Consider the following 15,937-nt stretch of genomic DNA (forward strand, 5'->3'; position numbering starts at 1 on the left):
AAATAAAAGGAAAAACCAATGATTTTTGAAAAGGGAGCTTTTCAAAAATAGCTAGTAATATTACTACAATGAGACCTCTAATCTAAATGTCAAAAATTCGTAAGATTTAGAAAATCCATAAAAATGTCTGTATGTTAGGTTTGTCCCCATACCCGGAGAAGAAATTTATTTAATAAGGACGCCAAGCTTTAAGAGCGGAACGATGGCGAATTGTTGGCGAATGCAAGCGATACTCACCTCAGGTAATGGGATAATTTGGTCGGGCGTGGATGTTCCAACGGGTTCTTAAGGCGTTGAACGTTCGTGCTCTCGTCGGAGTCTGTGTATTACGTAGAGAAAATTAAGAAGAACCAGTCTCGGACTCCGTGCGGTTACAAGTGTATTTCGTGTGCGAGCTCTCACGATACTGTGTACGACAAGACACTGACACGACTACTCTAACAATGAACAATAGCTGGCCGTGGCCAGTGATACTGGATGTGGCAATCAAATGCGGAAGTGTACTCAACCAGCGACGCCAACAAAAGCGTTAATTAATTAGTAGCTCTGAGTTGAGATCTGCGTAAAATACACACATGAAAAAAGTTTTGCATCAACTCTGTTTCAAGAGTTCCGGAACTTGTACAAAAAATTGAAATAGAGATCAACATAAACATCATTTTCGCCCTTTTTATTTCTCATGAAAACCACACATTGCATGTTGTACCACCATACAGCGAGAGGTGGTGGTCCAGATTGCTGTACACCGAACCCTCTAATAGCCAGTAGCACGTTCTCTTGCACTGAAGGATGCCTGCGTTCGTCGTGGCATACTATCCACAAGTTCATCAAGGCACTGTTGGTCCAGATGGTCCCACTCCACAACGGCGATTCGGCGTAGATCTCTCAGAGTGGTTGGTGGGTCACGACGTCGATAAATAGTCCTTTTCAATCTATCCCAGTCATGTTTGAGAACATGCTGGCCACTCTAGTCGAGCGATGTTCTCTTGAAGGAAGTCATTTACAAGATGTGAACGATGGTGCGCGAGTTGTCGTCCATGAAGACGAATGCCTCGCCAATATGCTGCCGATATTGTTGCACTATCTGTCGGAAGTGGCATTCACGTATCGCACAGCCGTTAAGGCGTCTTCCATGACCGCCATCGGCGTACGTCGGCCCCACATAATGCCACCCCAAAACAGCAGGGAACCTCGACCTTGCTGCACTCGCTGGACAGTGTGTCTAAGGCGTTCAACCTGACTGGGTTCCGCCGCGCGGGATTAGCCGAGCGGTCCGGGGCCGCTGCAGTCATGGACTGTACGGCTGGTCCCTGCGGAGGCTCGAGTCCTCCCTCGGGCATGGGTGTGTGTGTGATTGTCCTTAGGATAATTTAGGTTAAGTAGTGTGTAAGCTTAGGGACTGATGACCTTAGCAGTTAAGTCCAATAAGATTTCACACACATTTTTTGACTGGGTTCCCTCCAAACATCTCTGTGACAATTGTCTGGAATAAGGCATATGCGACACTCATCGGTGAAGAGAACGTGATGCCAATCCTGACATTCGACATGTTGTTGGGCCCATCTGTACCGCGCTGCATGGTGTCGTGGTTGCAAAGGCGGACCTCACCATGGTCGTTTGGAGTGAAGTTGCGCATCATGTAGCCTATTACACACAGTTTGAGTCTTAACATAACGTCCTGTGGGTGCAAGAAATGTTTTATTCAACATGGTGCCGTTGCTGTTAGGGTTCCTCCGACAGATAATCCTTAGGTAGCGGTCGACAGTTCCTGTCTCTCTCTCTCTCTCTATCTCCTCCATGTCCAAACAACATCGCTTTGGTTCACTCCAAGATGCCTGGACACTTCCCTTGTTTACGGCCCTTCCTGACACAAAGTAACAATGCGAACGCGATCGAACCGCGGTATTGACCGACTAGGCATGGTTGGACAACAGACAACACGAGCCGTGTACCTCCTTTCTCGTGGAATGACTGGAACTGATCGGCTGTCAGATCCCCTCCGTGTAATAGGCGCTGCTCATGCATGGTTGTTTACATCTTTGGGCGGGTTTAGTGACATCTCCGTACAGTCAAAGGGATTGTGTCTGTGATACAAAATCCACAGTTAACGTCTATCTTCAAGAGTTCTGGGAACTGGGGTGATGCAAAACTTTTTTGATGTGTGTATGTACGCTCGACAGGTTTTATTAACGTTGCGAATGTTTCGTGTAAAGGTTGTGTGTGAAAATATATTCAGAACAAGTTGTTTGAATATTTATTTATTAGTCCATGAAAGTTCATCGTAATAAATGTTTGGACGATCGTGAGGACCTGAAAGGACAACAGTAATAATTGGAGGGAACCACCAATGTGTCGCCACAGCGTGAAGATGTATATGAAATATGAATAAGGGACATAAGAACGTATATAAATTTTATGTTCATGGATTCATAAGGGTATCGTATTACTCAATTTTTTTCCCCATTAGCTACTATGGCTGTCGGATAGCCGGAAACCCGTCCATTTTGCGATAATATATTCCAGAGTAATCTTAAAAAATCAGTTACCCCTTTCAATGATATATCCCTTATTTCCAAATCATTTTACCCATAATTTTACACCCACATTGGTCTCGTCGAATGCTGGAATGCCAGGTAAAACGTTAAGTTAACAAACTAAAATAATTCGGAAAGAGTTTTGCTGAATTTTTATTATGCCAATGAGCACTGGTAATAGAAAGCAAGTATTCAGTGACGTGATGAAGGCAATATTTACACATACAGATGGTGGTAGTATCACCAACACAAGGTGTAAACGGGCAGTGCATTGGCGGATCCATCATATATACTGTACTCAGGTGATTGATTAAAAACTTTCAGATCGTTTATGGCCGCACGACGAGAATTAACAGACTTCGAACGCGGAGTGTCATTGAGAGCTAGACGCACAGGACATGCCACTTCGGAAATACTCAGTGAATTCAGTATTCCGAGATCCACAGTGTCAAGAGTGTGGCGAGTGTACCATATATCAGGAATTATCCCTCACCACGGGCAACAATGACGGACAGCCTTCACTAAACGACCGAGGGCATCGGCGTTTGCGTAGCTCCGTCAGTGCTAACAGACAAGCAACGGTGTGTGTCATAGCCGCAGAAATGAATGTGTGACGTATGACGAACGTAACCGTTAGAACAGAGCGTCTGAACTGATCGTTATGAGCTATGGCTGCAGATGACCGTCGCGAATGCCTTTTGCTGACAACACGACATCGCCCACAGCTCCTCTCTTCGGATAGTGACCGTAACTGTTGAATCCTATACGACTGCAAGTGAGAGCTGAAGGTAGGGTGCGAGTGTGTCGCTACCTCACGAAGCCATGGACCCCAAGATTTAAACAGGCATTGTAGATGGTGGTGGGGGCTCCATACTGGTGTGGGCCGTGTTTACATAGAATGGACTGGGTTCTCTGGTCCATTGGAACCTATCATTGACTGGAAATGGTTACGTTCGGATATTTGGAGACCATTTGCTACCATTCATGGACTTCATGTTCCCAAACAACAATTAAATTTTTATGGATGACAAATCGCCATGTCATCGAAAAAAAAATGGCTCTGAGCACTATGGGACTTAACAGCTGAGGTCATCAGTCCCCTAGAACTTAGAACTAGTTAAACCTAACTAACCTAAGGACATCACACACAGCCATGCCCGAGGCAGGATTCGAACCTGCGACCGTAGCGGTCGGGCGGTTCCAGACTGAAGCTCCTGGAACCGCTCGGCCACCCCGGCCGGCGCCATGTCATGGAACACCAATTGATCATGACTGGTTTGAAGAACATTCTGGACACTTTGAGCGAATGATATGGCAACCAAGATCACACGACATGAATTCCATTGGACATTTATAGGACACAATCGAGAGGTAGGTTTGTGTACAAAATCCTGCACTGGGAAACCTTTAATAATTATGGACGGTTTGACGGGCAGCAACATTCAGCAGCAGACTTCCAACGAGCTGTTAAGTCGATGCCATGTCGAGATGCTGCACTACACCTGCCAAAGAATGTCCGACGCGATATCAGGAGGTATCCCATGACCTTTGTCACGTAAGTGTATAACGTAAGGAGTCCATGAAGCTGGGCAGATATGAAGTTCTGTAGACAAAAGTGTGTTATCTAAGTTCATCCACTGTCTTGATCTTCCAGTTCCAAATGAGTTCGGCAGCAGAGTCTAGGAGTCAAATGTGCTTCCAAATCGATTTGGTGAAAGTAGACAAACATAAATAAAGATAAATATCCAGTTTCTGGAATTGTTTAATTCGGATCAACTATAACTGGTGTTTTGGCAGATGTACAAGGAGGGGAAAGACTGTCCTTTTTAAAACTGGGGACTGGTGTCGGGCAATACACTTCTGACCTTTGTATATTATGCTGCCTGTTGGTGTAACTGCACTGGGCTGATTAAATATTAGAAGATAATATGTTGCACTGATTAACTTACCAAGAAAGGAACAGGCTTAACTTACCAAGCAAGGAACAGAACGTCAAAGTATCCACTTTTGATGTCTCACAGTAAAGTTTACATTTAGGGCTGTTATACAATCAGAAGCTTGGCAGGCAATTTCTGTTAGCTGAAAACCAATCAGTACCACCACGTCCTTCTCGTGAAATATCATTTTCAGCAGTTAGCAAACTTCTTCAAGCACAAGAGGTTTCTCAGTTTCTGTATTTGTGAGGATACATACTCAACTTTCCATGACACTCTGCCCAACGTCAGAAGCGTGAACACCTTAGTTCCATACACGGAATCTAAGCAATGCTCACAACATGCAGCGTGTCACTACGTTTCTTTAACTTATTCAGCATACAGCTTAATCAGCAGTTTCTAGTTTATTTTCTGTTCCTCCACTTTATACATATACGGCAAACCACCACCATTAGCATTAGGACCTTGACTAGTACAGCGGTGCGGGCCTCCCTCATCGTTTCCCTACGCTGTGTCAAGAAGCATGGGACATCATTTCCATTTCCATATATAAATATCCTATTATTTTTCAGCTTTATTTCCTAACTTGTTGTAAGGGGAGATTTAAAAAAAGATCAGGGGCTTACATCGTTGGATTAGAGACAAAGCACAAGCTCACATTGGGGAAGGGTAGAGAACGAAATAGGGCGTACTCTTTCAAAAGGTCTATCTACTCATTTACAAAACGGAGATTGCAACCTCCAACCTCCTGAATATGATTCCAGTGCCTGTAAAGCATTTTTCCACATCAAAACTATTTAAATTTGTGACCGATGTGACTACTGTTTTAATTTATTTTGGCATTTTCAGAAGTGACGCAAAAATTTTAGCGTGTTTTCTCTCATTAAGCATCTGAGTTGGCCTAATTACTTCTACTTCCTTAAGAAAAGGGAAAGGAAAAGGAAAAGGAAAAGAAGAAATCATTTCAGCTTCTTGCTTGCTGCGCATTTTAGATCATACACCCAAGGTCTCCCACTTACCTATTGTTCCTTTTACGTCAATTGACTGTGACGTACTTCCAGTTCAGAAGGGACGGGCATTTCCTTCCCAATATAGAAATGGGCATCGATTTTGGGAATGAGGCGACTGATTGCTGCAGTCACGGCCGGCTTCGCAGTAATTGGTATTATCTGTTCAGCAAAAGTGCAGGATTAGCCATATGAGAGTGATGCTTAGTTCAATCTGTGTTGCATGCTCACAGGCAAGTTGGCTGTTGGCCAGTATTTGAACACCCAGTATGGTATACATACTGGATTAGAATGAATCTTTATAGAGATGAACTTTGAAGACAATCGTTTATCAGTGTGTCAGGTAAAGGCCACAACCACTGTCAGGATATTTTTGCTCATGTGGCCAGTTCAGTGAATTTATACGCTGTCAGGTAAATGAAAACATCTCATCAATGATCGAGGAAACCTCATTCACTACAGCAAAGAGATATTCGCATACTAAATGTTTTTCTGCTAGAAGTAGGAAAGGGCGCTCCTGGCCAAGAGAAGTCCACTGATCAAACAAAGGCCTTAATTTCAAGGAGAAATCTCACAGAATTGCATGGTAGTGAATCATGGACTGCAGGGAAATCCGAACAGGAAGGAATTGAAGCATTTGAGATGTGTTGCTACAGAAGAATGTTCACAATGAAGTAAAGTGAAAAGTAAGAAATGAGGGTGTTCTCCCCAGAGACGGCGAAGAAAGAACATATGGAAAATGCTGAGAGGAAGACGGGATACGACGGTAACACATGCGTTAATACGTCATGGATTAACATCCATCGCATTAAAAACTGTAAAGGAACTCTTGGACTGGAATATACCCAACAAATAATTCGGGACGTAGGGTGCAAGTGCGACGCTGATATGAAGTGGTCGGCAAAGAAGGAGTTTGTGGTTAACCATATCAAAGCACTCGGTAGACTGATGACAGGGAAAAGAAAGTAAGTGCTCATTTACTGGACCTGATATTGTATGTCGAGACTCGAACGAAGAGCCTTTGCCTTTTGCGGGAAAGTGTACAATCGATTGAGATGCCCAAGCATGAATCAACAGGCGTTCTCGCAGACATTTCCTTCGCTCTCTCATCTCATCTGAGCTGGTTTACCCTACGTAAATATCATGCTGCGCATAATTTGCTGTCACTATTCTGTTTTTATTTATTTATTTTATTTTGCAAATTGCTCTATTTTCGTGGTATGATGTCATCCAGAGTTACATTGTGAGAGAAAGACTGCTAGAGTTACACGTATATAACAGCTAACAATAATCTAAAAGAGAAGGAAAGAACTACAGTGAATTTGTCCAGATTCGTGTCAGGTCTTTCTGCATTTAATCATAGGAATTTACTACAGGAAGTGTATTGCCTCAGTTTTCGAAGTAAACAAAACCTGTGCACAAATCGGTCTCGTATATGTAAAATAAGCCATTCCCTATTGTCAAAATACTGTGGCATTATTGTCTAACAAAGGAAAAACCATGATGGATGTAACAATATTATGAAAAGGAAAGTGGCTACTCACCATATAGCGGAGATTCTGAGTCGCAGATAGGCACAACAGAAAGACTCTCACAATTATAACTTTGGGCCAATGGCCTCCATCAACAATAGACACACGCATGTGCACACACACACACACACACACACACACACACACACAGAGACACACACACACACACACACACACACACACACACACACACACACACGCGAGCGCGTGCAAACACAAGTCATACATATGGCTACAGCCTCAGGCAACTGAAACCATCCACACTGCTAACAGCGGCACCAGTGCATGATGGGAGTGGCGACTGGGTGGGAGTAAGGAGGAGGCTGGAGTGTTGAGGAGAATTGATAATATAGTGGGGATGGCGGACAATGAAGTGCTGCAGGTTAGGTGGAGGACAGGGGGAGGTGTGGAGGGGGGGGGGGCCGTGAGAAGTTGCGGTAAAGGAGAGAAATAAATAAAGAAAGAAAGAAAAACACTGGGTATGATGGTGAAAAGACAGCTGTGTAGTGCTGGAATGGGAGCAGGTAATGGATGGGTGAGAACTGCGACTAATGAAAGCCGACGCCAGTACAGTTACAGGGCTCGTAGGATGTACTGCAGGGAAAGTTCCTATCTGCACAGTTCAGAAAAAATGTTGTTGGTGGGACGGATTCATATGGCGCAGGCTGTGAAGCAGCCATTGAAATGAAGGATATCATGTTTGGCAGAGTGTTGAACAACAGGGTAGTATACTTGTTTCTGGGCCATAGTTTGTCAGTGGCCACTCATGTAGACAGTTTGTTGGTTGTCATGCCTATATACAATGCAGCACAGCGGTTGCAACTGATCTCGTAGACCACAGGAGTGGTTCCACAGGCAGCCCTGCCTTTGATGGGATAGGTGATGTTAGTGACCGAACCGTAGTAGGTGGTAGTTGGAGGATGTATGGGACAGGTCTTGCATGTAGGTCTATTACAGGGGTATGAGCCATGAGGTAAGGGAATGGGAGCAGGGGTTGTATAAGGATGGATGAGTAAATTGTGTAGCTTCGGTGGAATGCGAAATACCACTGTGAGAGAGGTGAGAAGGATAGTGGGCGCGACATTTCTCATCTCCCTGCAATACACCCTACGTTCCCGTAACCCTCCAGGCATCAACCTTCGTTAGTCACAGTCCTCACCCATCCACCCCGTTCCCTGCTCCCATTCCAGCACTACACAGCCGTCATTCCACCACCACACCCAGTCTTTTTATTTTTTTCTATTTTTTCTCAATTTCTCTCGTTTTCCGCGACTTCTCCCCCCCCCCCCTCCCCACCTCTCCGCTGCCCTCAGCCTAACCTGCAGCACTTCATTGTCGCCATTGCAACCACACTATCGCTTCTCTTCCGCACTCAAGCCGCCTCCTTACCTCCACCCAGTTGCCACGCCCATCATGTACTGGTGCTGATGTTAGCAGTGTGGGTTCAGTTGCCTGGGACTGCAATATTGTAGCATTATTGTGGTTGTTTGAGTGCAAATAAAGTTATTTATTACTTTCACTAGACAGTCTGTTTTTGGTTTTCTTTTGTCTGTTAAAGGTACATTATGGGAGTAATTTAAATTTGGAAAGGAGACCTAAGGTATTACATATCGTCATCGCGACTCGCTGGGATCAGACACTGGCGCAGATGTACAGAGTTTAGAAACACCAGCACCTGGAACACACACCAAGGTCGTGCACACCAACAGGTGCTGCAAAATGATCTAGAGAAATGATATTTTTTGTTTACGAAAGTAGTCTAAACGATTTGCAGAAATTATTGGGGTACTACTATATCACTGGTTTAATATGTCCCAGTTTTACCGAGCATGAAATAAAATGCAGAGGTAACTTCGGTTTGATTGTATGTCATGCTGTTCAGAGTAAATTACGTAGTGTCCTTGGGATCGGCAACGGGTATGGAAAGGTCATGTCATTCGAGCTGGTCGCAGACCAGGCTAATTAGCGAGCAAGTCGGGATATCTGAATAGGACAATCGCTCTAGTTACGTCTGGTGCCACTACGGGAGCTGACGAGCGATTCTAAGGCCAGCCGGAGGTAGCGGAGGGCTCTCACCACACCGGAGCGGAGGCGAGGCGACCAGACAGAGGGTGCAGGGTCCCTGACCAGTGCACTGCGAGCAGCTAACATCAGCACCGTCGTACGAAGCTGTGAGGGAACCAAGGAGGCGATTGTCTGACGAGAAAGACCGAACGGACATCCACACTGCGTGTCTTAGTACGTGTCGCATAGAGACTCGTACAGGGTGCGGCAGAACCGAGTAAGCAGATTTAAGGAGCAATAAAATGTAAATGTGGAAATGTAGAGAAAATTTTTTTATTTCCTAAATTAGTACAATATACAATTTTAGATTCATTTAGTTTTGAAAATAATGTCCTCAAGATGGCGGCTGTTTGCATCAATACATTGTTGTAGACGGCCCCTGAAGTTTCGAACAGTCCACGTTCTTCAAAAATCTAGTCCATTCTGAGTTGCAGAACATTTTGCAGCATTGAAAGGTGACGTGTGGAAGTTAGTGCCACGGGCACTCCCTCATCCGCAAAAAAGTAAAGGCCTATGGCACACCACACGGTCAGTTTAGGAGAATCTTCCGGTCTTTCATGAATAATTCTGGGGTTATTTTCAGCCAAGTATCGAAAGTTTTGCTTATTCACGCACCCACTAAGATGAAAATGTGCCTCGTCACAACTGAAGAAAGCTGAATTCACGATTTGAGCAAGCATTTACTCACACAGATATTGACTGTTGGCGTAGTCTGGTGGGCGCAGTTCTTGAGCAGTCATATTTTGAAAGGACGGAACTTCCAATCACATTGTAGAATCGTTTTCAAACTGTGGTCTGAAATCCCCAATGCAACAGCTTGTCGTCGAGCAGAACTTTGAGGCGATTGTTGAGCTGCTGCTATCACCCGTCGCACATTTTCTGGTGTTATGATGGATCTGCGTCGGCCATGTGTATCTATTCTTACTGCGCTACCAGTTTCCCCCAACTGACGAATCCAGCACCGAATTGTGTTTGCATTAGGAACTGAATTGTTGCGTGGAATGTTTAACTGTCGCCGAAAAGCTTCTTTTGTAGCGATCACAGATCTGCTTTTTTCATAATAACCGTAAACGGCGAAACCACGATGTGCACCAGTCCAGATCATGTTGGCTACTGAAATGGGGTCAACGACTGAACGAAGGCAGACCACGTGCAACTGCCTACCCCCACCACAGCCCCAGCAGTAATCGATAGAAACTGCTTAGTCGGTTCGGCCGCACCCCGTATTTGCCCCGGCAGTGCCGTATAGTGTTGCACCTAGAAGGTAGTATCACAGAAACTCATGATGTTTCTCGGTAGGAACTTCAGTCTAGTGACCGATTCTAGAATCAGATGTAGCGCACTAGAGCCTGTCGTAAGCAGTTTTCGATATTTTCTCTGTTTTTGTTATTACTAGACATAAAGTTGTGTTTTGCACAGGATTTGTATTTGGAGCTCTACACACTTAAGTGTTGTACATTGTATTAAAGGTATTTGACATACATTGTTAATTCTTAGGCAATATATTTGAATTCTTCCATTACAGAACTTTGTCGCAAGTAAAAATCTGAACTTTTTTAGAAATCGATACATAAATGTGGACAACACAGCCATACTTCGTCGCATGTGCACCATATTGTACCTTGAAACAGAACAAGGTCTTTTTACCAACGGCAACAGGACATTTGCAAATTAATTGACTTTAGTTGGTGTCTTCACAATTTTACCGTCTTGAAAACGGAAATTTGTGTGAGTCTCCAGTAGTTTCAGCTTCAAAATCAGTTTAACTTATAACTGGATTTTCATGGCACTTCCACTTAATTTGGTTTCATTTACTGGTTGTCTGTGTGTGGTGTAGTAATAAGTAACTGATAGACGACTAAATACAGCACTGACAAATATTTTTTCCATCACAATGCCTTTAAATGTCAATAGAATGTGTGTTCCTGGGTACATGACCGTGTTGTACCTTGGAACGCACGATATTTGAATACATCTTAATTTTGTGGAGTAATTTTTTTAATTTCAGAAAAAGACTGCAGCACATGAAAACTGAACGCCATCATTCGAAAATGAAAATGTACTAAACTTGTATTAAAGAACGGTGCAGAGGTGAAAGTTCGAACAGCGTCCTCAGGTACAAACTCTCCCCCATTATTTCATTTCTAATTGGGAAATTGATAGTATTCGTCTCCTTAGAGTGTCTCCGACAACCAAGTAAATGTAATTTAGCATCTCAGCACGGCGCCCTGACGCCTTGCTTCTTGATGCCAGATCCCCTTCAGTCACGGCGCCTGAGGAGATGCTGTAAACGAAGCAGTGAAGGAAATGGTTCATCATCTACTTGAACCACACACACACACACACACACACACACACACACACACACACACACACACACACACACACACAGACAGACAGACAGACAGACAGACAGACAGAGAGTTTCTTCACTTTTCGTGGCCCAGTGACGTTTAGCCACTGGCGGCCTATGAGTTCACATTTTGGGGTTTCACAAATTTTTGCTTTCAAATAAACTTGGAAGAGGGAAGTAGTGTATGCTCTATAACTGATATAATATGAACAGTTATATGGAACTACAGCAACTGTCACTAATAATAATAACTGTTACGGCGTAAAGTCAAGCTCCAGCACGCCCATCGGGAACGATAGATAAAGGAAGGCTATGAGAAGAGACCAGCCCATCTCACACTGACCGGACCTCCCTCCAGGACGACAACGCGACAGCAGCGGACCCTATGTGAAGAGGACATAAGCGTCGCGACCGACTGGTGACGGCCAGTTCAATAGCGGCTTCAAGACTAGTGACTTGTATAGCAGTGTCAATGCTGTATCAATTCGCTTGTATTCTCAATGTAGCACAGACCTAAGATTGCCTATACTGGAGAAGCTTGATTATTTTGTATGTCACATCTGTGGCACATCTGTGCAACTGCAAAGTACTGTTAAGTTCTTAATGTAAAAAAACTCATACGACTGATTTGATTGTGTGTCTTGCGATCCTAGTATGCAGGCTTCCTAGACAACACAATAACTATAGTAATAATAATTTGCATAAATTTTCTGAGAAAGAAAAAATTGTTTTTGGGCAAATTTGTTGTTTTGTACATAATTAAGTGCCGTTTAGGGCAGGAACGACATAATTTTTAGACTTTCATTACTTTGAGTTTCGTCAGCCAATTATTAATAATCCATTATCAAAGTATTACAACCCACCAATTCTCATTTTTTGAAGTGGGAAAACGGCATATCTATCTATTACGAAATGTCCTTTCCTCCCATGTTGCCATTCAAAAGTTAATATTAATACACGTTACACAGCGCTGCACATACGCATTAAATAGATAAAACTATACAGAAAGCACGAACAACACTGCCTGTTGCCTGCCCAGTTAGCCGTGCGATCTAACGCACTGTTTTCCGGGCGGGAAGGAGTTCCGGTTCCCGGCACGAATCCGCCCAGCGAATTCTTTTGAGGTCTGGTATGCGGGTCAGTCTGTGGATGGTTTTTAAGGCGGTTTTCCATCTGCCTCGGCGAATGCGGGCTGGTTCCCTTTATTCCGCCTCAGTTACACCATGTCGGCGATTGCTGTGCAAACACATTCTCCACGTACGTGTACACCGTAATTATTCTACGACACAAACATTTGGGGTTACACTCATCTGGTGTGAGACGTTTCCGGGAGGAGGATCGGGGGGCGGTGGGGGGGGGGGGGGGGGGTTGGGGTTCGAACCGCACAATAATCCTGGGTTCGGTGTGGGGCGGGGATGAGGTGAGGGTTACGGCGGGACGAAGCCTCTCTGTTCTTTATAGGTCCCCAGTTCCATACAATACAACACTGCCTGTTCATAAAGAAAGGCCATGAGTATCTTTTTAAATCGCGCAAATGTCTCGCTCAAGCTATGACTGAAGTTTTTGGTAACATCCACAACCTTCTTCTCAACTACAATCATTCATTGCCACTGACAAAGGCCTGTTAATAGTCATTGTGTTTACAAGAACATTTTTATACTTTTTCATTGTTGAGAAACAACAGAATTACTATATGATAATATCCAAAACTTAATACACTGTAACACATTCAGAAAGCCACAAAATAGATTTCGGTTTCTCCATCAGTACAACTATAACGTTTTCTGACATTCGATCTGATTTTGCTATATAGTGACTGAATTGGCATATTTCAGGAATGTTCTATCATCTAACGGGATTTATGCCAACCGAAAATCTGCACTTTAATGACACTGACGTAGTTTTCTATTTGAGTGTTTAGAGTTAGCGGTGCACGCCACGAACATGGCACATTCTTTAACAAGTCCGAACGTATTTGATCCATAAGGCAATTACATCATGCCAGTTGATTCTGCGCAAGAGCTCGTTAAAACGTGCACAACTGAAAATGTGCTCGCGATCCTTATGCTAAGTTTCACGGCTGCTAGAGCAATAACGATACAGCACATATCATTACAGTCAAGTGCCGTATATTTCAGACTACCGTATCTATGTTACGTTTTAAAGCAGTCAGAGAAAAATAACCAGTAATTTCGCGAAGTGTCAAAATTTAGGCAGTTCACGTGCTCTTCTGCTATTACACAACAGCCTCCACTGCTGGATTAGCTCTGTCCACCCAGCGTTGGAATCTCTCTACCGTCTTAGCCTTTCACTAAGGGGAGTGGATCTAGAGAGAGCGATTTTTTCAGCTGGAAAAAATGTTGAGCAACAGGTTCATCCTCGTGAAGTGGATGCCTGTCATCCTTATTGACTTTTCTCCTTGAGGATGTGACTTATTATCCGTCTTATGTCAGATGGTACCATTCCGGTCAGAACTTGGATATTCTCGATTGAAATTGGCGTCAATCATTCTGGCATCTGGCGACAAGTCGGGTGAAGAGCAATTTCAACTTGTTTCGAGTGGCAGGATCGGTACCACACTGGAGAAGCATATTCTCCAGCTAGAACCGACAACCGAAGCACATGTGGTGTTACTACCCTAGTTGTGCCATTCAGTTAAGATACTGAAACAGTGTTTCGTGCTACGATCTTCATTCTGACACTGACACTTTGCTGACTGAACTTCATACTCCTGTCAACAATAATACCAAGGTATTTAGGAATCGAGCTACGAGCGAGAGTAGCTCACAGCCATGAGACTTCTAACTGGCAGTTGCCACACTTCTGGCGGAAATGGAATGCGTTGACTACTGTTTTGCTGCTATTTGACTTCAGGCTGTTGGCTTCGTAATACTCTCCCAGGTCATCACGGCAAGTTCTCTACATACATAAATGACGTTCAAGCCTTGTTACGTGCTTCATCGTTGCATACAGGATAATGGCTTGGGAGCAAGAACGCTTCCTTGGGTAACATGTTCTTGTTTTACATCGCACACATTTCGGGTTTTGAAGTGTGAAAATGAAACTGCTATTGCTCAGCGGTGATTTCATCCAGGCGTAAGCTTTGGTAGTGTTGTACGCGTGTGGGAGAATTCTGCTGATATTTCCATCGTAGTAGTTCGCAATCAAGTCAACGATGGTAACATCTTCCTTGTGATTCAAAACCTGCCCTCTGCAAGCGTTTAGTGATTTATATTCGTTTTAATAATGGTTTATTATGTCTCCTTTTTGCCGTTGCTTAACTTAAGTATTCTACACTGACTGGGTAGAGGGTCATGCTCTCTAGTGGGGAGGAGGGGGGGGGGGTGGAGGGTAAGGTGTAAACCTCCGTACTCAACAAGAGGTACTATGGGCAGCGGATATTTTTAGACAGGTGCATCTCTCCACTACCTCGCTGTACTTTATTACTTTTTCATGATATTCTTTTCGCCCTACATCTCAGCTGGTTCTCTATATCAGATGATATCGCAGAGGATGAAACTGTCTCTCCAACCTTTCCTCCACGTGGAATCATTAACTCTGCATTTAAAAAAAGAACAGAGAAATGAAGTAACTCTTAAGTTATCTTAAACTCTACTAACCAATTTATGAAACAAGACGTGCTGATCCCCGCAGAATAGAGTTTAGGTGGTTCACAAAAGGCTTGATGAGGTTAAGGTTGTTTTCTAGTCTGAACTGTTGTAGATAATGGAAATATTTCCAAATATGTAGTAAAACGAAAGCATGACTGCAGAATACATAATTAGGTAAGTCGCTGGCCTTACAGTTTTTGAGGAGCTCGAACTGCAGTTACTACTTTATGTATAAGAAACAAATGGAAAACAATAGATCACCAACAAAGTATTCATTTTCGGAAGTCGCTAATGAATTCAGTATTCCTAGATACACAATGTCAAGATTGCACCGAGAATACCAGATTTCACCATTTCGTCTCACCACGGTCAATGCAGTGTCCGACGGCCTCCAGTTAACGACAGTTAGCAATGACGGATGCGTAGAACTGTCAGTGGCAACACACAGGCACCACTGCGTGAATTACCCACAGAAATTAAAGTGGGATGTATGACAAAGGTATCCGTTAGAACAGTGCGGCTGAATATGGCGTTGATAGGCTATGGCAGCAAACGACACACGCGATGCCTTTGCTAACAGCATGACATCGACTCCTGTGCCTCTCCGGGATCGTGACCATATCGGTTGGACTCTACAAGATAGAAAAACCGTGACCTGGTCAGGTCCATATTCCAGTTGGTTACAGCAGACCAGTGTCCGAGTGTGGTGCAGACCCCACGAAGAAATGGACCCAAGTTGTCTCCAAGGCACTGTGCATGTTGGTGGTGGCTCCACAATGGCTATGGGCTGTGTTTACTCTGAATGGACTGGATCCTCTGGTTCAACTGAACCGATCATTGACTGGAAATGGTTATGTTCGGCTACTTGAAGACAATCTGCCGCCATTCGCGGTACTCACGTT

The sequence above is a fragment of the Schistocerca americana genome, chromosome 7 (genome assembly GCF_021461395.2).
Source record: "Schistocerca americana isolate TAMUIC-IGC-003095 chromosome 7, iqSchAmer2.1, whole genome shotgun sequence".
Lineage (NCBI taxonomy): Eukaryota > Metazoa > Arthropoda > Insecta > Orthoptera > Acrididae > Schistocerca > Schistocerca americana.